The sequence below is a fragment of the Monomorium pharaonis genome, chromosome 5, assembly GCF_013373865.1.
Source record: "Monomorium pharaonis isolate MP-MQ-018 chromosome 5, ASM1337386v2, whole genome shotgun sequence".
Classification (NCBI taxonomy): Eukaryota; Metazoa; Arthropoda; class Insecta; order Hymenoptera; family Formicidae; genus Monomorium; species Monomorium pharaonis.
The window spans coordinates 15,309,408-15,322,792 of record NC_050471.1 but is presented as its reverse complement, the minus strand read 5'-3'; the positions used below and the strand labels follow the sequence as shown (position 1 = coordinate 15,322,792).

Here is a 13,385-nt window from a genome sequence, read left to right as displayed (position 1 = left end):
ACTTAAAGGCCAGGTAGGCGACCCCTGGCTTGAAGTTCAGGGAGGAAGCAGGCGCCTGAATCGTAGCGCCCTGCTTCCAGGATGAGGATTCGGGAAGTCCTGTTTTCGCTTCAGAATATTTTAGGGAGCACCGAGGAGGTTTGCCCCGTATTTTTGCCCCACTTAATTTAAATATACAAGTAGAAAATTCTTTTTAGTTACTAAGTATAATTTTTATTATAATTTTTATTAAATAATTATATTGACATGAAAAAAAAAAACTTTGTTTTAAATAAAGTAGAGTGAGCTTACATTTGATAATTGTAAGAATGTATTTTACGGCGTTTTTGTAGACAAGGAACGAGGTTACTTACGCCACTGTTTCGGTTCTTGTTAAATTCTATACAAGAATTTAATGGTCACAATGTCGTTATACTTGGTAGTAGCTTATTTGAGAGCACGAAGGCTAATAACAAAGGCACACAAAAAAAAGAAGTGGTTGGTCCGGCGGATAGACTAGTCATCCTTATGTATTTTGACCCGCTGAATCCGAATCTAAGGTCAGAATTGCAAGTTTAGCTCGCATTTTCTGAACCTCAAAAAATTTTTTTTTAAATATTGGTCCGGTGGGCCAGAAGTTAATCCTTATGTATTTGACCCGTTGATCCCGAATCCAAGGTCGAATTGCAAAGTTTAGCTCGCATTTCTTCTACCTAAAAAAAATAAAAAATATTTTTTTAAATGTTGGTCCGGCAAACCAGACTAGTTTAATTCTTATGTATTTTGACCCGCTGAATCCAAATCCCAGGTCAGAATTGCTGAATTGGCTTATTTTTCCTAACCTCAAAAAAAATTTTTTTTTAATGTTAGTCCGGCGGATCCAGACTAGTCTATCCTTATGTATTTTGACCCGCTGAATCCAAATCCAAGGTCAGAATATGCTGATTAGCTCATTTTTTCCTAATCTCAAAAAAATTTTTTTTAGGTTAGGAAAATGCGAGCTAAACTTTGCAATTCTGACCTTGGATTCGGATCAGCAGATCAAAATACATAAGAATTGACTAGTCTGGCCACACCGGACCAATATTAAAAAAAAATTTTTTTTAAGGTTAGAAAATGCGAGCTAACTTTGCAATTCTGACCCTTAGATTCGGATTCAGCGGGTCGAATACATAAGGATTGACTAGTCTAGATCCGCCGGACCAACCACTTTTTTTTGTGTGTGTGCCTGTGTTAATTATTACACGATAGCACTTTCTTCCCGCAGAGTAACGTCTATGCCTACTGGCAGCGCGACTCGTTATATGAGCGAAAAATGCTCTCTCCTGAGGCTCTCGCGCTCCTTATATACCCAAAACTAGGGGTCTAGGGGTAACGCGGGTGTAGGGAAGCTCAAATCCATGGAAAATTCCGCGACAAATAGCTATTACTTTTGAATTTTCATAGTTTCTCAATTTTTATTCGGATCATTAAAAACTTCGTCAAGAGGTAGCCAGGGTGGTTAGCGTTCGAATGCTTCTTCGCTTCCCCCTATCACCTCTGTGAGACGGCAGCAGCAATTAAAACAGCCATACACTTTGTAATACTTTACTCATTCTATCTTACTCATACTTCCCGATTGGAATAGTGCTCGAGCATTGCTATCCCACTTGGTACACGCGCTCCGCGGCTGACGACTCTTCGGTAGCGCGAGGGTATCACGCGTGAACCGCATGGTTGAAAAATATTCACATTATTCCAGGTTGTTAATAATGTAAAGAGCTTAGCATGACTGCGACGGATTGCAAGTTATTATCAATTAGCAAGGGAGTTGAGGGGTGGGCGGTTGCACCCTGTCGTAATAGCAAATAGAAAGGCGACGAAAGAATATTACTCTTTTATGAAATTTTTAACTATAACGCGGTATGATTCGATGGATTTGAGCTTTAACAATTGAGGTAATAATTACGCAACGTGATAACAATAAAATTAATAAAGAGTATAAGCGTAGGGTGTACGCGCTGATACCCCCGCGGTCTGATTTCGCGGGGAGGGGAGCGCTCGGTGGACGGGTGCTCCGGCGGATCACGCGAGAGCGCGGTGCGCGACGTGAGATGAAATAGGTGAAAATTTCATCGAACGTAACATGGTGTAAACAGAGTGGTACGCTTAACGTACCTGGCCGCCCAACCGAATATTTGTGGAGAAAACTTTGCTAGAAAAGGTTGCTCCGACAACCCGGGGCGGCTAAGGGCCGCGACCAGGGACGGAGGCGAAGTTGGCCGTCGCTCGCGAGCACGGTTACAGTACATCGTAATATATTGTTTTTGTATGTAAAAACATTATTAATCTCTATAAATTAATAAATATTTCTATAAATATTAATATATTTTAAGATTTTTTTTACTTCGCATAATGTTGAATATTTATTGGAGTCCAATTCTCTCATTTCATATTAAGCACCCAAAGGGTATATCTTTCGTCATCTTCAAAGGAAATGGCACATTTTAAAATGTTTTAAAGATGAATTGGAACACCTTGGAGCTGCACAACCGGGCATTATTAAGTTTTATTGTGTAACTCAATCTTGTCAAATTGTTTACAATTGACTAACAAGGGAAGTATCACAAGTGTTCGACGCCAATTTGTTTTCCTTGAAATATGTTGTCAACACACAAATCTAAGAGACACGTATTTTTTTTATGAGCGGAGTTTTATGTTTAGAGGGTGAAACACCCCTTTGAAAAAAAACAATTTTATTCTTTCGGAGCGAATATCATCGGAAGTATAAAAGATAGATAAATTTTTTTAAATAAAAGTTGTACGGTTTTAAAAGTACTCTAAATTTTAAAAAAAATTTTTTTTAAATTTTTTGTTTAACAAAACACCCCCCACCATTTTTTTTTTAAATTAAAAAAAATTTTTTTTGCTATATTAAAGATTCTTTTTTCTAAATTCAACCATGTATATAAAGTTATGTTACGAAATATCATTTTGAGAATTAATTATAAAGATTTCCGTATATAAGCTATCCGTGGCTCATGTACGCAAATAATTATCGTCTAAACAAGATTATACACAATTTTGATAGATATATAATAGAAAATCTATATAATTGATTTTAGCATCACAAATTATAATTATAAATAATATAATAATTTAATGGTTTTATTACTTTTTTTTTTAAATTAGAAATTTTTTTATTTTACTAATTTCTGTACATATTTCTTTATATCTTTGTGATTATTTTCTTAATAGTTTTTGGTCTTATGCTTTTTATTTTGTTTATTTACATATAGATTGTATTTATTACATCATCAAATCATTTCTAAATATTTATTAATAAATAATTTTAAATTTTATACAATAATTTATACATTTTGTATTGTATCATTTACTCATTATACTCATTGCAATAATGATACTCAACGAAGAAATGTTTAAACATATGATTTTTTGCACCATGAACATTTTACTATAGCTACATTATTGCAACCTTCGATATCACATGTTGTTGAAGTATCATCCAAACTAAATTCTACTGGATTTTTCAATTTCTGTAGTCTTTCGTTCGTATAACCACTTTAAACCACGAATATTTAAATAAGTTACGATATCGCAGGGATGACAATTGATTATGTATCAAGATTGCAATTTTATTATATTATTTTCGTTCATGCAAATTTATATCACATTCCAATAATAAAACTATATCTGAAAATCTTTTAGCAAATTTTTCCAAATTCTAAATCCGTAACATCTAATGGTTGTATTTTTCCTGTAGTACCTTTCGGTATATCATAGTAGTAATAGTTTATACTAGAGGTGTTAAATTCGAATGATATTGGACATGTCCGGTCCATGAATCGATAAGAAGAACGCTATTGAACCAATGTTTGGAAATAAGTTTTTCTAACCACATTTTAAAATGATCTGTAACAAATATAAATTAATTTAATAACTTCTTATGATTGTTATTAGATTGTAAATTAAATATAAAATTCTATAAAGATGATAATTGATTATGTATCAGAGATTAATTTATATATAATTTTATGTAATTGTTTATCCAAATTTATATATTTTTTTAATTATCAATATTTAAAAATCTAAAGCTTATAAAAGGAAATTTATTTACCTGATGTCATTTTAACCAGATTTCGATGCTTTTACAATAACATTTGTTAGTTTAAATAAGTTTCTTGTACTCTTGGTCAAATTCGCCGTTAGCTTCTTTCAAACAATAATAAAGGTGACAGAAAATTACCATTACATGATATTATTGGTTGTATTGTGTATGAATGGGTTGTTCATGACACAGTTGTACGATACGCTCTACTTTTTTTATTCCTTTAGGAGACAATGATCTTCCAGAATGTATTTCTAATTAAAAACCACTTTGATCGAATTATAAACATTTTCTGCTCCAACTGTTCAATAAGTGGTTTCACTGTTTAAAAAATTATTTGCTGAGTTTTGTAAATCAATAGAATCTCCACTGTTCTTTTAGTTACAAACTTCGTAACTTTTCTTGAAACAATTCGATGGGATTTCTTGAATCTTGATATCCAGCTGTGAGATGCTTTAAATATAGGAATTACATTTCCTATTTCTTCTTGAGTTGTAAAGCCCATCTTTTTAAATCGATATCATGAACCATAAATCCTGATTCAATAGCTGCAGTAATTTATCATGTGTAAATTTGGAGATATAAGATAATTTTTCCAAACGATTTCCAGTTGATGTAGTTGTTCTTTCCCATCGTCTTAACTGACGTTCAGATGAAACTCTTTTAAATTTACTTTGTACTGATTTTAGAGAACGATGCCTTTTTCTGTGGTTAATTTCTTTATTATCGTCTAAATTCCGCCAATATTCAACAGCTCGTCTTTTATAGTACTGTCAAAATTTACTTCACTGTTTGAACACTGTAGATGAGAATTTAAATTATCTTCACTCCATGCTTCTTCGTCATCTTCAATATTTCGAAACTGTGTAATTTATAAGGTTCTTGATAATCGAGATAGGTTTCTTCCATCACTTCCAACCATTATAGTGAAAAATGCTATCTAGCAATAATTTTTGTATGTCTTCTTTTAATTGTATTTCTGCTTCAGTTACTGGCGTTTCGGTTAGATATATTGAACTTATAGATGCCAATAAAAGTCTAACAACATTAAACGGATTGAGAATCATTTGTAAAGATGTTAAACTTTGCTTTGTATATTAATTTAAAATCAATTTAACAAATTGCACACATATGATTATTACAAAACGATTGCACTGATTGAACGTAAGACTGCTACATGACTATATTTACACTGTCAATTTATACTTATCTTGGTGTACACGTAAGCCTAATAAGAGATAAAGATTAATTATATTTGATGAAAACATTTTAATTGAAACATGTAATTCATCACGTTCTTGATATGAGGGATACGTGACTTTTAGTTTATTATATATATATAGCAATAATTTTTGTACGTTTTCTTATATATATATGAATTAAAGTCACGTATCCCTCATATCAAGAACGTGATGAATTAAATGTTTTCAATTAATATGTTTTCATCAATTTAATTAATCTTTATCTCTTATTAGACTTACATGTATATTCAAGATAAGTATAAATCACGTGTTTTCAATTAAAATGTGTGTGCAATTTGTTAAATCGTTTTTAAATTATAATACAAAGCGCATATGAGCACGGATAGCTTATATACGGAAATCTTTATAATTAATTCTCAAAAAAGATATTTCGTAACATAACTGTAATATACGTGGTTAAATTTAGAAAAAAGAAATCCTTTAATATAGCAAAAATTTTTTTTTAATTTAAAAAAAAAATAATGGTGGGGGGTGTTTTGTTAAACAAAAAATTAAAAAAAAATTTTTTTTTTACAAATTAAAATACTCTTGAAACCGTACAACTTTATTAAAAAAATTTTTTTTTATCTTTTATACTTCCGATGATATTCGCTCCGAAAGAAAAAATTGTTTTTTTTCAAGGGGTGTTTCACCCTCTAAACATGAAACTCCGCTCATAAAAAAAAATACGTGTCTCTTAGATTTGTGTGTTTGACACGTATTTCAAGGAAATCAAATTGGCGTCGGACACTTGTGATACTTCCCTTGTAAGAAGGTTATAGTAAGTTAGATAATATATATCATTATCATGACTTATTAATTAAATTATTTTATTATTTATTTAAATATACATATATAATATTGTTAATATGTACAAAATATAATGCTGAATAGTATATTGGCTGTTTAAACTTTTGATCTAAATTATTATTTTTTTTTACAAATATTATGTTTAAAATTCGCGATTGTTTGACTGTTTACATATGGCGGATGGAGACAACCAATCAAAAATCGTCATCACATTGTCCTAACTCTTCTTAAGGAACTCTAGCCTAGCCCGATAGATACTGCCATCTGACGCGACGGCGCGAGCTCAATACATACTGAATCCCGAACACTTATATTCTCCTATAAGCGCATAATATTATTTAATATTTTAGTATATTCTTAGAATATTAAATGTACACTTAATATTCTAAGAATATACTTAAAATATTACATAATATTAAATAATATTATGCGCTTATAGGATCCTTTGGAATTGAGAAACATTTCTGAAGAGAAATATTTCTGAGAGTATCCAATCAAATACCCCTGTCGAGCTGGCCCCCCCCACCATGCAAAAATAAAAAACGAATAACGCAAATTATGAGCATTAGTTGACGTCGACTCAGCCCTCCCTGTTTGTGCGTGCGTAGGGTAAACGCGATCGCACGGAGAGAATGCCGGGATCCGTCCCGATAGAGACGCGAAGCGAGTGGTCAGGAATGCGGTAGTTCACGGGGGGTGATAGGAAGAAAAGGAGGCGATGGTGTCACTCACACGTTAATTATTTATTAACAAACGGACGTTCGGAGCGAGGGGCGAACCGTATCTTTTACAACCTTACGGAAATCTTGACACGTCCCGATATTACGCTGTCTGTAATCGACGCGGAAATCTTGAAGAGCCTCTAGATCGAAGCTCTCGCGAAATCTTGCGCGCGATCCGACGGAGATCTTGTGCACGAGGTAGAGGACGTTCGCGGAAAGATACGGCCACCCGCGCATTAACGCACTCACACATTCACACGAATACTCGAACGTAAAAATTAATTGACATAGTCGCCGAATTATGGATGGAATGGAAGTGAATCCCCGCAGCTAGGATCGCGGATGACGCGGAGAGATCTGCGGGACGATCTAATGTCGGTGCCGGCTACGAGAGACTGACGAATTTTTTGTCTTAATTACGATGCGGAGGCGAAAAAGTGGCGGTAAGGGAACGGATCTCGAAACTTATTTGGGCATTGATTTGGACGTGCCTTTTTTTGGGCATGTTTATTTGCATAATTACTACGATGCGAAAAAACGAAACACGCGCGCGGGAAGAGCTAGTGACAGCGCCGCGCGATCAGGTGCACGAAGAAATGAACTACAAGGAGCTCGATGGCTGTCAGCAGCTCCCACTACTCGCGGTAAAACAGAGCAAAAAAAAAGGAAATGTTAAAATTCTAAAGGAACTGTTATAGTCTCGAACATCCCCACCACATAAAAATTAAATACCGAATCGATCATGGGGGGAGAATTATGAGCTTTTTATGAGTTTTTAAGCTGATATAGTTTAAAATTATTGAGCTCATTTCTTTAACCCCAAACAACCTCTTAACAATTGTAACTTGAAAAATATTAGAAAAATAATGAAACCTATTAAGAATTATCTTAAGAATGTAACGTACAAATTCCAAAGATTAACCCTTACAATGCATACATTTCGATCTTGAGTTGCAACCCTTTACGATAAAATCGCCCCAAACCTCCCAAGTACAGAAGAGGATGTACTTAAAATTACGCAAATTATTTATTTTACAACTAAATAGCGTTTGTTCATTTACGAGTTCGCGAAATACGTACGTTTCGATTTTTGAGCTGCAATCCCTTTACGAGAAATCATTCTAAACCTCTCCAGTACAAGAGAGAACTGTACTTAAAATCACGCAGACTATTCACTTCATAACTAAATATTGTTTGCCCATTTAAGAGATCGCGAAATACATACGTTGCGATTTTTGAGCTGCAACCCCTTCACGAGAAAATCACTCCAAACCTCCCCAACACAAGAGAGAACTATACTTAAAATGAAGGAAATTATTTCTTTTATAACTAAATATTGTTTGTCCATTTACGAGCTCGCGAAATACGTATGTTTCGATTTTTTGAGCTGCAACCCTTTTACGAGTAAATTACTCCAAACCTCTTTAACACAAGAGAGAATTATATTTAAAATGAGGGAAATTATTTCTTTATAAGTAAATATCGTTTGTCGATTTACGAGCTTGTAAAATGTGCATTTCGATTTTCGATTTTCGTTTTCGATACCTTTTTTTTAAATAAACTAGTTTTAATACGAAAACGATGATTTACAATGAGGGTGTGTATAGAATGTGGTTGCTTTTGTTCTGTTTTTTTATTATCATTGTTCATATCGCCCTGTCGATCAAATGATTGTTAGTCCAGTCTTATGGGATTTTAATTCTTTTATTCTGTAGGAAGGATATTTCAGGAAAACTGGTAAGGCAGGGAAGGAGACTTACCATTTCCAATGGCACGCAAAGAGAGAGGGTAGGTGCCTCGGTCGAACGCACTTTTGTGACTCGAAATGTAGGTCAACATGCCGATAGGGCCCGCCTATAACCCGTTTCAAATCGTACGTCCGTCGGTCCAAGTTTTGAGTCAACGAATTGAATCGTTTAACTCGGGATCGGACCTGGTGCTATCTTTGTTCGGAATGAGGGGAGGTTGTGGAGATTAAATAAACGATGGCATTACTTAAAAATTAAAATATTCTAGCATTAAATTTACAAATAAAGCTGAAGTCCTTATAATTTAAACAATTTATATATATATATATCTTTAACATGTGTTCGGTTGATTAATACAGTTTTAAATACATGTATTGATTTTATATTTAAGTTAAAATTTGATTATTAAAAAATTTTACAAATGTGATTCGGAGGAAGATAGAGAAGATGATCTTTGTCATTTTAAAATATTTTATTTCGCTTTGTTATACGAGCTCCACTATAAAACAGTGGATGGGGGGAAGAAGTTAGAAAAAGTCTGTGGGAACGGCAAAAGGATCATAATGGAGAAGTGAAGACAAGGGTTGGATCTGAGGGAACGAGTGCGGATACTATGTCGAGTAAAACTTCCGTATCTATGGTTTCTGAGTTAACTGAAAATCGCGGTAATGTTGAAGTAATGGGTCTGTTTTTAACGGAAATTGCTCTAGTATTTCTATAATAACGTCTGAGTACCGTCATAGTGGTAATAACGCGGCCGGGGTGGAACTCGATCAAATTCATCTATTATTTCTAGTGATGGTGCAGGAGAAAGTGGAGATGGAATGTCTTCGGATTCTGGGGAACTAATCGGGGAGTATGATGGAAAAGCATGAGAGGAGGGAGAGCGAGCTTGAGATTCGCATATGGTTCGTGTAAATGAGTATGAACTTGAGATTCGCACATGGGAGCCTCAGGTTCGTGTGAATATGTATAAACTTGAGATTCGCACACGGGAGCCTCAGGTTCGTGCGAATGTGTATAAACTTGAGATTCGCACACGGGAGCCTCAGGTTCGTGTGAATGGTATGAAGTTGCGGTGATTTAAATCTAAGAGAAGTTGTGCCCTCCTGGTTCTCCTCCGACGATTCTGTTTTTCGTTTGACCGATTGATTTGTGGGTGGATTGATTAACCACTACAATTTAAATTAGAGTTTACGCAACGAGAATTTAGAAGTAGAAGGTTAAACTATTCAGACTTACTACTTGCTGTTTCTTAAGAGAAGAGTTGGAGGTTGCGGCAAGCCGGTCGGGTCGTCTGGTTCTAATTGGAGTCAATCAAGGTCGGGTCGTCAGACTCGGAGTTCCCGATGGTGGATGAGTCACTTGGAACCAGTCTAAGGTTGAGTCGGGGTGGATGGGAGTCGACTCGTCAAGGGCCTTTAGTCCCAGAGGTGTTGAAGGTTTCTCACTTTTGGTAGAGTTCACTTAACTGTGCACTAACAACCGGACTCAGCGAGATGCAGACTTAGGCGGACTCGGTCTCCGTATAAGGCAAAAGCAAAAGAGCTGCTCGCGGTTTTGGGATCGCGATTATGTAGGAAATTTTCCGAAGGGAAGGGTTGGAGTGTAGGCGGGTCTCATTTTGGATTGGTAGGCCCTTCAAAAATACCAAACTTGTCTATTGGAAAATTCGTCTGGGTTACTGATTGCTTAGATGACCAATCACTGGCTCATCTCTCCTGGTCTCCGCCCGAATTACTTTGTGGTTTGAGTATAGAGGAGGGAGGTTTACAATTTTCGTTTTCTTATCTAAGGATCAGCGACAGAAAAAAAAGGAATTTATATTTGTCTGTAAATTATTTGTAGAGAGTTGCACCTCGGTTGTTAGTTCAACCCAAACCGCGTTTTTGCTTGAGTAATAAATTTCATAGTTCTGGAAATCCTTTGTCTGATATATTTCAAATATTTTCCTTTTCAAGTTTCGATATTTCCCCTTTTTTTCTGTCTTTACGTTAGGTATCGATCTAAGGCATTGTTGAGCATGGTCCGGTAATAAAGATAGTTGTTACGATACTTCTTATTCTAAATTCAACATTCCTTTAGACTTAGAAGGAATTGAATCATATCTGACGGACGTTTTTAGAAATTATTTATGGATGGAAACTAGAGTCCTCGTTTGATGGTTGTACTTTTGATTTATGTATTTGTTTTCTTTAGAAAAAAATTTTAAATTATCGCATATATCTCACAAACTTGTGACAATAAAGCGATCCTATGCAAACATTCTTACTATAATCAACCGTCAGAATATTATTTCTCTTATTTAGCTATTTTTTTTAGAAGGGTCAGCGTAAGAGAAAAACGTTAAGTCTACTGGACGTAACAGATGTGTCGCCGCGCGTATTTGGCTCTGGACTCGCAGCGCGATATGACTATGGTGCGGATCTTTTATCGCATAGGAAAAATCGTGGAGAAATAAAAAGACAAAAACAATTTAAGAAATAACTATCCGCTTTTTTCTGTTTATTTGTATTGCACGCCGTGGCTTTTCGCTTGCAACAAAGGATCCGCCGCTTATCATGTCGCGTCGCGGCTTTTCGTGCGCGTACGGGTTCAAATACTCCGCATATCTTTGGATCTGTCGCTAATACCTTTTGATCTATCTCTACGTATATAAGGATTCCATAAACTCGGACATCAGTCGAACCAATGAGCTTACATCGTTCGTTACGTCGTTTCGCTAAGTCTTGAGTCGTGTTTAGTGACAGATTTTGCACGACATTATTTAATTGTCGCAATATGTCACGTCAACAAGGAAGACCACGTATATTGGACCTTATCAACCGTACTATTTTTAGCTATGCGAAGAAAATTGTGACAAATCAGAATAAAATTATATCAAAGTATGACCAAATTGGATAACGATAGCGATGTTACGTCCGGCCGATTTTCGCGCCGGCCGTCACGATCTAAGCAAGGATCGTGCCTTGCGATGACGCGTTGCCGTGGTAAAGGCCATTGCACGTAAAAAAGTTTTAGTCGTAATCGTAAGGCCGTAGTTGTAATATTTGCTGTTCATTCTTAATAACTTGATATTTAACGCATGCGTTAATTTTATGAGAGTTAGAATCTTGTAATCATGCGTGTTTAATGTTGATTCTGTAAAATTATAAATTGTAGGTCATAGACAAAACTGTTTAATGAGAGTATTTACTAATTCACTACTTAATCAGCTATAATAATTACTGAGTAAGTATAACGGTATATATAATCATATAGATTACACTAAATAATGAACGTAAGTAATTTTGCAATTATATGATGAAGTATTACATGTAACATTTCAAAGCTTGCACATTAGTTTTTTAATATTCGTTTTCAAAAAAATATACCCTTAAATTTTACAGAATATTGATGAAGTTGTCATATTTGGATTTCTTCAATTAAGTAATATGTATATGATTTTGAGGAAAAAACGTAAATGTAAACGATGGGGAAATAGACAGTGGCTGGTGAAACCAATAAATCAACGTCGAATGCTTCAAGGTGACTTTCTTATCTTTTTCAAGAGATGAAAATGGACCCGGATTTATTTTTTCCGCTATACTAGAATGGACGTGAATACATTTTCATTGTTATTAACAATGCTTTTACCTTATTTATCCAAAAAAAGTAAAAGAGCTTTGTCACCTGAGCAACGTCTTGCAATCACACTCAGATATATTCTCTTTACTGACATATTGCTAACAGATTGATGATAATTAAATTTTTGAAATATTTTTGGCAAATATTTTAAACATAGATCGATATTCATTATTTAATTTGATTTTATTTACATTTTTTAAGAATATTGTAAGTTTATTTTTAGATAGATACTAATGTTATTTTATTAGCAAAAGAATAAAAATAAATTTAAAGCAAATCTTAAATATAAGATCAGACTATGAATACCGACAGTAGTAAAAATTTTAGTAATATATTATAATAATATAACAAATTTTTACGTAGATTTAAACGACTCACTTTAAATATCTATGATTCCTCCTCATTTTCAACTTCTGCAATATTGGATTCTACAGCATTGACTTGTTCATTTTCATATGCATCATCCAAAATGTCGAGCTGTTAGGTTGTCGCTGTCGGTTACGCAATATGCGAATACTTGTGCGATTGCCGCTGTTTGGCTGAACGCAAAGCTTCTCTCGTTATATTTTGAACTTCAGCTCTACTCGGCTTACAAAAATAATTATTATAACCACAAGAATCTAAAAAAATACAATTAAAATTTATGTAATAATTATATCAGCAACATCTTATATAACGGAATATGTATATTTATGAGAATGTAAGAGGGGAGTAGTGGATCAACTTTTTAAAGTAAAGTAAAAATACCAAGATCTCTCTACGTGTACAGTTAAATCTATTAATTCAAAATCTTAAGAATAATAACAAACTAAGTCAAATTTTTAAGGTTTTTTTGAGTTATCAAGTTTTGAATTATACAAGTACAAAAAAGATTCACTAATGTACAAAATTAGTACATTATTTCTAACCGACTTGTAATATGTTTAAAACATATCAATGAGTGTAAATCGCCCTAACGGTTTGCATCGGATCTTAGTAATGGATATACTTGAGATTTAAAACTATTTTTCTAGAAACTAATTTTAATCGAGAAAGATTCTCTATTACATAATTTATATTCAAGCATATGCACACACCATATATCGCCATTATTTATACGTGTATGTATAATGGATGCACGCCTTCTTTACGGCCAAACCAAGTATATTTT

At 34.2% G+C, this 13,385-nt stretch overlaps 1 protein-coding gene across 2 annotated transcripts in view; it reads right to left on the bottom strand.

The window, feature by feature from the left end:
• Positions 1-3,801, bottom strand: part of LOC118645688 — an 18,638-nt gene extending 14,837 nt beyond the window's left edge. For both annotated transcript variants that reach the window (XM_036287311.1, XM_036287310.1), the window contains exon 1: positions 3,746-3,801. The gene's annotated coding sequence lies outside the window, so the exon portion shown is untranslated. The remainder of the gene's footprint in view (positions 1-3,745) is intronic.
• Between the last annotated feature and the right edge of the window lie 9,584 nt (positions 3,802-13,385).